The sequence below is a fragment of the Tenrec ecaudatus genome, chromosome 4 (genome assembly GCF_050624435.1).
Source record: "Tenrec ecaudatus isolate mTenEca1 chromosome 4, mTenEca1.hap1, whole genome shotgun sequence".
Taxonomy (NCBI): domain Eukaryota; kingdom Metazoa; phylum Chordata; class Mammalia; order Afrosoricida; family Tenrecidae; genus Tenrec; species Tenrec ecaudatus.
In genome coordinates, this window is record NC_134533.1 from 103,002,543 (window position 1) to 103,010,817 (window position 8,275).

Here is an 8,275-nt window from a genome sequence, read left to right on the forward strand (position 1 = left end):
TATTCAGGGGGGTTCTGTAATGGATGGCAGTCTTGCTAGATTGGTAAGAATGCTCTTCACGTTGTGGGCTCAGATGTCTTAGCCACTGTGCTGGAACAAACTCCATGGCACTGAACAACAGCAAAATGTTCCCTTATTCAAAGGAAGCACAACACGTGGCATTGATCATCAATTGCTTTATATCTCTTTTTTACTCATCCATCAAGACACCTCTCTGTAGTTTTTCTTTAAGTCCCAAGCTTACCTCTATAATAACACTTATGCCATGGTGCATTGTTGTTTTCATTAACTTCTCCATTTTATCTTTAGCTCTTTGGTTCTACTGGGACAATGAGTAGTGGAGAGAACAAACTTGGAGTTTTAGAATCAGACAAAACTAGGCGGGAATCTTTATTCTGGCACTTCTTTTCTGGCCTCTGGAAAAAAGCCTGTTATTTCATGTGTACAGTGGGAACAATAACACCTAGCATTTGATGTTACTGTGAAGACGAGAAAAAATGTTTATAACTGCTTATCACTGTGACTGCAGATGGGAGCTCAATAAATAACACTATATTTATTTATCTCTATATTCCTGGACTTCTTCCTAGGAAACAGGAAGATGCAAAGTGCTATTCTCACCTTAGCAATAAGAAAATTTCATATAATGTATAGACTATTACTTTTCTTGCATAAATCAGATAACAATGCGTGGGAAGCAAGTGCAGGGAATTCTGAGGGACAAGCTAGCAGGTGCACATTTGGTACAGCAGAAAGTGGGGCTATATTAGCAACCACGCAAGTGGGTAAGAAGAAATCAGCTGAAATTGTAACCACTGCTTAAGCGCTCATTATTGGTTACTACGCAAGGAGCCCTGTTGATACCATGGGCTCAGCACTGAGCTGCTAACCACTAAGTCAGCTGTTCAAACCCCCAGCTACTCCGTGGGAGAAAGAAAAGACTACTCCCACAAAGATATCCAGCTCCAGAAACCCTCTGTAGGGTCGCTGTGCATCTGAATCAGCTCAGTAGCAATGGCCATTTGTTTGCTGGTTTACTTGGTCCACCCATTTAAAATAGCTGAGAACCCAGGACCAAAAAAAATTCAATTCCATTCACAAGCTCTTTTTCACAACTCCCCACTAGATGATTTGAAAAAGAGTAGCAGTAGGTGAGAGGCAGGAGTGGGACCCCCTTGGTAAGGCAGATTGCAAGAGAAAGAAAAATTACTGAGAGACACTCAAAATGCCCTGTCCACCTCCCTACACAATTCGCTGTATCAAAGCAGAAATCCAGCTTGCTGGAAAAGGAACAGCAAACCCTTGTTTCCAGGATACAGTCAAAGCCATCATTTCTGGAAAAGCAGCAAAAGCAAAAATTCCCTATCCCTGGAAAAGGAACCAAAAACTGCCATGGGTCAAAGATACAACACCAAGTAGTTGTCTGTGACAGCTAGGGAAAGGCAGAAAACTCCCAGCAAGACTGACCACATGTAAAAAACAGAGCTCCGTACCTAGGAGATGGAGGGATTCTGGACTGGTAGCACCCTTCAAGAGCAGGTAAACACTGCATGCCCAGGACAGTGGGCGACAAGAACACTGAGAAATCCCAATGGCACTTCAGACACCACATTAATCATAGAGAAACAACAGCCCAATACTAAGTAGCTTGGAAGTCTGTGGTATATATCCTCATTTCCTAGTGTTGCCATAATAATATGCCACAAAGAGGGTGACTTTAAAGACTAGGCATCTTTCACAGTTCTGGAGACTAAAAGGTTACCTAGTCATTCCTTCAAGCAAGGTTCTTCAAATTAATGGTGGACCAAACCAAACTCAATGCCATCAAGTCAATGCCTACTCATAGTGACCACCTGGGAGTTCCGAGACTAACTGTTAAGGGAGTAAAGAGCCCAGTCTTTCTCCTGCGGAGATGAAGGGGCTTTTGAATGGCTGACCATGTGGATCGCAGCCCAATGAGTAATCACTCAACCACCAGACAAGGGAATCCCATGAGCATGGACCCATTGCCATCAAGTGAGAGAGGGATAACAGAAGATGGGACATATCAGTTCAGGGGGCTTATTGGATTTGAGAGATCAACTACACACACAAGTGGAGGTAACATTTAGGCAATTAGATAATCTAGAATACAGAAGAGAAGTCAGGCTTGAGAGAAGATCACTCAAAGAAAAATTCAGACTCAGAAGACATAGACAAATAGACATGATTACATAAAGTCATATGTCCCTTTCATGTGAAAGATTCTATAATCAAATTGATGAATGAAAGAATATAGCTAATACCTGAAACAGAGATGGTTAATATCTCTAATATAATCCTGTACATCATGAAAATGCAAACTCCAAGGGGAAATACTATAACATGTCAAGGTGCTCAACTTCATTAGTAATTGAAGATATGCAAATGACACCAAAATTAGATACATATAAGATTGTCAGTATTAGTTCAAGTGAGGATAAATTATAAAACCCTAACAGTTGTGTCTTTGGTAGTATCGATGAAAATCTATTGAAATTTAATAACCAAATGTTGACGTAAATACACTCCATGATCCCTGGATATCACTTCTAAGCATTTAACCATACTGTTTCTATTTCCAGGGCTATAGCTATAAATCTACCTTTGTACGTATTGCTTTACTTCAATGCTTGTTTACAGTACCATAAAATAACAAAACTCCTCCTCACCAATGAGGTATCTAACAATTGAAGGATTGTTTAAATTACTGATGCATTTTTCAGAAAACTGAATTATTCAGACATTAAAAATAATGAGGCATGTATCTACACGTATGACCTGGATACCAAAAAAAAAAAAAAAAGCCATTGCCATCGAGTCAATTCTGACTCCTAATGACTGCACAGCACAGAGCAGAACTGCCCCTGTGAGTTTCCAAGACTGGAAAGCTTCATCTTTCTCTTGCAAAACCGGCTGGTGTTTTTGAACTGCTGATCTTGCTGTGAGCAGCCCAGCACATCACCACCACGACACAGATGCCACAATATGCCATTGCTGCAGATGAGAAGACTGGAGCTCATAGAAGGTAAATAGGTCACCCCACTAAAAATGACTGACCTGGCTCTAGCTCTTGATAATGCTGCGATGGACAAAAGTATGCATATATCTGTTTCTGCCACGCCTCTTATTTCTGTAGGATAAATACCTAGGAGTGGGGGTTCTGGTTAATACGGTATCTCTTTCTGAGGAGGCACCATATCATTTTCCAGCGCAAGGAGATCATTTTACAGTCCTACCAGCAGTTTCTGAGGAGCCCAATGGCACAGTCATTACACATTGGGCTGCAACATGCAGGGGCCGTGGTTAGAAACCACTAGGTGCTCCAAAGGAGAAAGATAGGGCTTTCTACTCCCATCAACAGTCACAGTCTTTGAAAATCACAGGAGCAGTTTACCTGCCTTCCACGGTCACTATTAGTCAGCATTGACTCAACAGCAGTGAGTTCGGTCTTTGGCTTGTATGATGTTTCATTCTGTTCTCACCCTCCCAGATGCCAACACCTCAGCATTTGTTGTTTTCCTTTTTGTGGTTTGTTTGCTTTAAACTTATGCTATTATTAATGCTGGGTGAGATGTTTTCGCATTGTTTTGATTTGCATCTCTTTACAGGTTAATGATCGCATTTATTTGTGTTTGTTGGTCATCTATTTTCGTTGTTGAAATGTCTGCTCACATCCTCTGCCCATTTTTTAACTGATGTTTGTCCATTTGCTGTTGACATGTTGAAGCTTTCTATGAATTTTAGAGATTAGACCCCATCCAATTCTGCTGCCAAAATTTTTCTAAGTAGGTTCTCTATTTTGTTGAAGTCTTCTGATGGGCAGAAGTGTTTAATTTTTAGAAAAGCCCCAGACAGGTAGGTAAGTCTTTTGCTGTTTGTACATTTTAGCTATGTTTGATAATGTTTGCATGTCATTTTTCAAACCACCTGTGGTGGTTAAATAATCGTTTGTCAATTTGAGGATTAAGAGTGAAGGGGTGGAGTCTGGCCTGTCAATTAAGATATAACCAATGAATCCTCTGTGTGGACAAGGCCTTCTGAGAATTCTGGGAACTCCTGTAGTTCCTCCTTGGAGGCGGGAGACACCCCTCTCTCTCTGCTCACTCTCCGAGACGTTCTACTGACAAGTCACATGGCATTATGCTGACAGACCCCATGCCCTGGAAACTGGAGGAGCCACATGGAGACCCCTGCCAGCATTGAGATGCTTCTACCGCCACTGGATCCACAAGAGTTTTCACTTACTGGCCTGTGGACTTCCTGCATTTGGCATCATTGCATGTATTTCATGAGTCTGAAGAGAACTTTATAGATTGGTATCGGACATATGGGCTAATATTGGACTTATGGACTTGATCTGGACTGGGCTGGGATGTTTTCTTAATGTACAATTCCTCTGGTATATAAAACTTATACACATGCATCTCCTTGAATTTGTTTCTTTAGTCTACCAAGACTAACACACCACATAAATTTGCCCCTGTGGGGAGCCCTGGCAATGTAGTTATAAGTTGGGCTGTGATCTGCAAGGTCTCTAGTTCAAAATCACCAGCTGCTCCAAGGGAGAGAGCTTTCTACTCCTGGAAGTAGTGTCTTGGAAACTCACAGGGGCAGTTCTACCCTGTCCTATAGGGTTGCTATAAGTCAGCCTGGACTTAAGGCAGTGAATTTGCTTTATGAAGATTGGTCCTATTTTTTCTTTGATAATCTTTATAGTTGCAGCCTTTACATTTAGGTCTTTGACCATTTTATAGGCATTTTTTGAATATGATGAGAAGTATGGATCCTGTTCTATTTGTACACATAGGGATATCCAGATTGTCAGCATAATTTTAAAGAGTCTATTTTCTCTTCACCATTTAATGAGTTTCAATCCTTTGCCAAAGATCAGCTTTCCTAGGTGGATGGATTTACTTCTGAATTCTCAATTCTGTTCATGGGCGTATGTGTATATCATTGTACTGACTTTGACCATAATGGCTATATAGTAGGGTTTGAGATCCAAAGAAGGCCTCCTACTTTATCCTTCTGTCTTAGTAATTTGCTTCTCTATTGTCTCTTCCTTTTCATACAAAAGTGGGGATAAGTTTTTCCATCTCTTTAAAGAATGATGAGATGTGGATTGGGATTGTTTTATATCGGTATGTTGCTTTGGGTAGTATTGACATTTTCATAATGTTGTCTTCCTATTCATGAGCATTGCATATTCTTCCATTAATGTAGGTCTCTCTTGATTTCTAATAGTAATGTTTTGTACTATTCTTTGTAGAAGTGATCTTTATCTACGATGAGATTTATTCCTAATCATGTCATCTTTGGGGTGGCTATCCTACACGGTATTGTTTTCCTGATATCCTTCTCAGAATTTTCTTTGTTAGTGTAGAGGAAGCTGAGGGATTTTTGTATGTTGATACTTTGCTGAATCATCCTACTGTCTAGTAGTTTTCTTATTGTAGTTTTGGTAACAGGGTATCTGCTCCATGGAACCAAAAGAAAAAAGTGGAAGCAAGAAGAAAAGGAAAAGCAAGAAGGGGAGAGGAAGAGCTAAAAAGAAAAGGGGAAAAACAATACAATACTGGTGAAAGCATTAGCCAGAAAACAGGCAACTATCATATATGCTACAAAACCTTTAAATATTTTCATAACCAAAACTAAGCAGACAGACAGCATGTGGAGGAACAGTGGGTTGTAAGGGCATGGAGCAGGAAGGAACCTACCTTAGAAATCAATTTTAATGCATCATTGGGCCAGCAGAATAAGGACCATAGTCTTGGAAAACATCAAGATCTACTGCAGTGTTTCCATCAGTGGGTAAAACTGTCCCCTGGGGTAGATGGAGTTGGAACGGTTTAAAAAAACAAAATCCATCAGTGACATGGAGTGGTACCAACTCACAGCGATCCTATAGAATCAGGTGGGACTGCCCCTATTGGTTTTCAAGACTGTAACTCTTTACAGAAGTAGAAAAGCTCATCTTTGTTTTTTCTGCAGTGGCTGGTAGTTAGGAACTGCTGGTCTTGTGGTTAGCAGCCCAACTAACCACTAAGCTACCAGCGTCCCTGCACCAATCCAGGGAGTCAGCAAAAATAGATTGCTACATTTTATCCTGGATTATAGGCTATTGTAGCAAAGTTTTTAACTGCCAGGGGGCACTGAGTAATTTTCTTATTCTGGAAAGCGAATGATAGGCCAAATATGGTGGGGAACCCAGGTCTATTGGCATAATATAGGTAACAAAGGCAATGCTCGATAGCCTACTTGAGTAAGTGGTGACTGCATCTTAAAACCTCGTGAGACGCTAAGGTGCTATGATTGGTCTCTCCCGGTCTGGCACCACGCACTGGTGTATGAAGTTAACCATGGAAGCAAGGGCAGCAAGGCACCTGCTCTGGGGGGATGGGGAGGACCCAAAAAATGGCACAACACTGGCAGAAGTCAAGGAAATGGAGGGTTGTGCAGTTGTGGAGTAGGTGGTGATGGGGGAGGTCACTAGGAGGTTATACAAGATAAGCAAAGTGTTCTCCTATCCCTCGTTGACTGTCACTGAAATGTGTTAGCCGAGCTGGCTCTTTGGTTCCTGCTCTAATGTGAATGGTATTGTGCTGCACCAATATCCAGTTCACCGCTCCGCATGCTTCCCTAGCTGTTGTCATTGTCTCTTTATTGGTATCCGCTTTATCCTGTTCTTTGAAGCATTGGGCTCCAGGATAGCCATCCACTTCCATTTTATGTCATTCTTCAGATCTTTGTTGTAGTGTCCGGCTATCTACACAGTCTGCTTTCTTACATATTAATTTTAATTATTCCAAACTTTGGATAAGTCCGGCAGGGTGCATAGACTAGAAGTGATCTAGATTAGAAAAGTGAGGGTCCAAAGACTGACTGCCCCACATCAACAAGCTGGCAAATTGGACTCGGGCTTAGACCTTGGAGTCTCTCCAGAGCCCGTCCCTCTTCCACTATTTCATGCTCTGTTAGGTCTGAGCACCTTAAGGGAAGCCGTGCTGTGGGGAAGCTAATCTGGGGTTGTCATACAGTTGTTGTGGGTGGCTAGAAAGGAGTGAAGCGGCAGGAGGCTGCTGGAATATAGGCTGTAAATGGCACTGTGCTAAGGGACTCCAAGTGAGATTGATCTGAGGAGGTGGCGTAGGGTGATCTGAAGAATCCATGGAAGATAAAAGGCAGGACTTGTCACAATTTAGAAGGCAGAGAATTCAGACAACTCTAAAATTTCCAACCAACCTCAAACAAATATCATTGCAGAAAATGGGATGAGTGTTAACATAAGTAATGAATTTTGATTCTGGTAATACATCGATGCATTAATGGAAACAGTAAAACATTCAGAGAGATAAGACCTTGTAACAATTGGGAATATTTTATTTTAGGTAAAATATTAAAATGGGAAATTGAAGTGATATATTAGATGGGCGTTATATTTCAATTTATTCATTTTAAAAATATGAATGGGTCACACATAAGCAAAATAAATGGTAAATAATGGATATTCCCTAATGAAATTTGGGAACCCTGATAGTGTGGTGGTTATGAGTTGGGCTGCAATTTGCATAGTCGGCAGTTCAAGACCACCAACAGCTCCATCGGAGAGACTGGGCTATCTACCTATAAAGTGCTAGTGTCTCCGAAACCAGAGTGTTGCTGAGTCAGTACTGACTCGCTGGCAGTGTGTGAACAAAATCTGAGAAACTTAACTTCTGAGAATTTATCAAAATTCAAAATGTCTGTAATCATTTTTGTTGCTATTTTTCCTTTGCTGTTAGTCTCAATTCAAACTGTAGTCTCTCAAGGCCTCTAGTTTAGTGATAATCTTAAATGTTTTACACAACACATTTAACTACCCATTAAGTTTGGTTTATTTTTTCTCCCAAAATATGTCTTTCAAATGTCCTCCAACAGTAGAGGCAAAATTACTTTCCATATGCAATGAGGGGAATTTTAAGTCATATTTCTGATAGACAGTCCTCCTGTGAACTTCAGTGAAAGCACTGGGTAAAATGGTGGTGTGTGTATGGATGGACATGTTACGAAGAAACCAGAGGTAGAACAAGAGAACAGGCTTTTTGTGTTTGGATAGATATTAAAATTTTAACTGTAGACATTTAAAAATCAAAACCTGTTGCAGTCAAGTTAATCCTAATTATCATCAACCTTACAGCAAAGTAGGACTGCCCCCAAAGGGTTTCTAAGGAGGTCATCTTTATGAAAGCAGGCTGCCACATCTTTCTCCACAGCA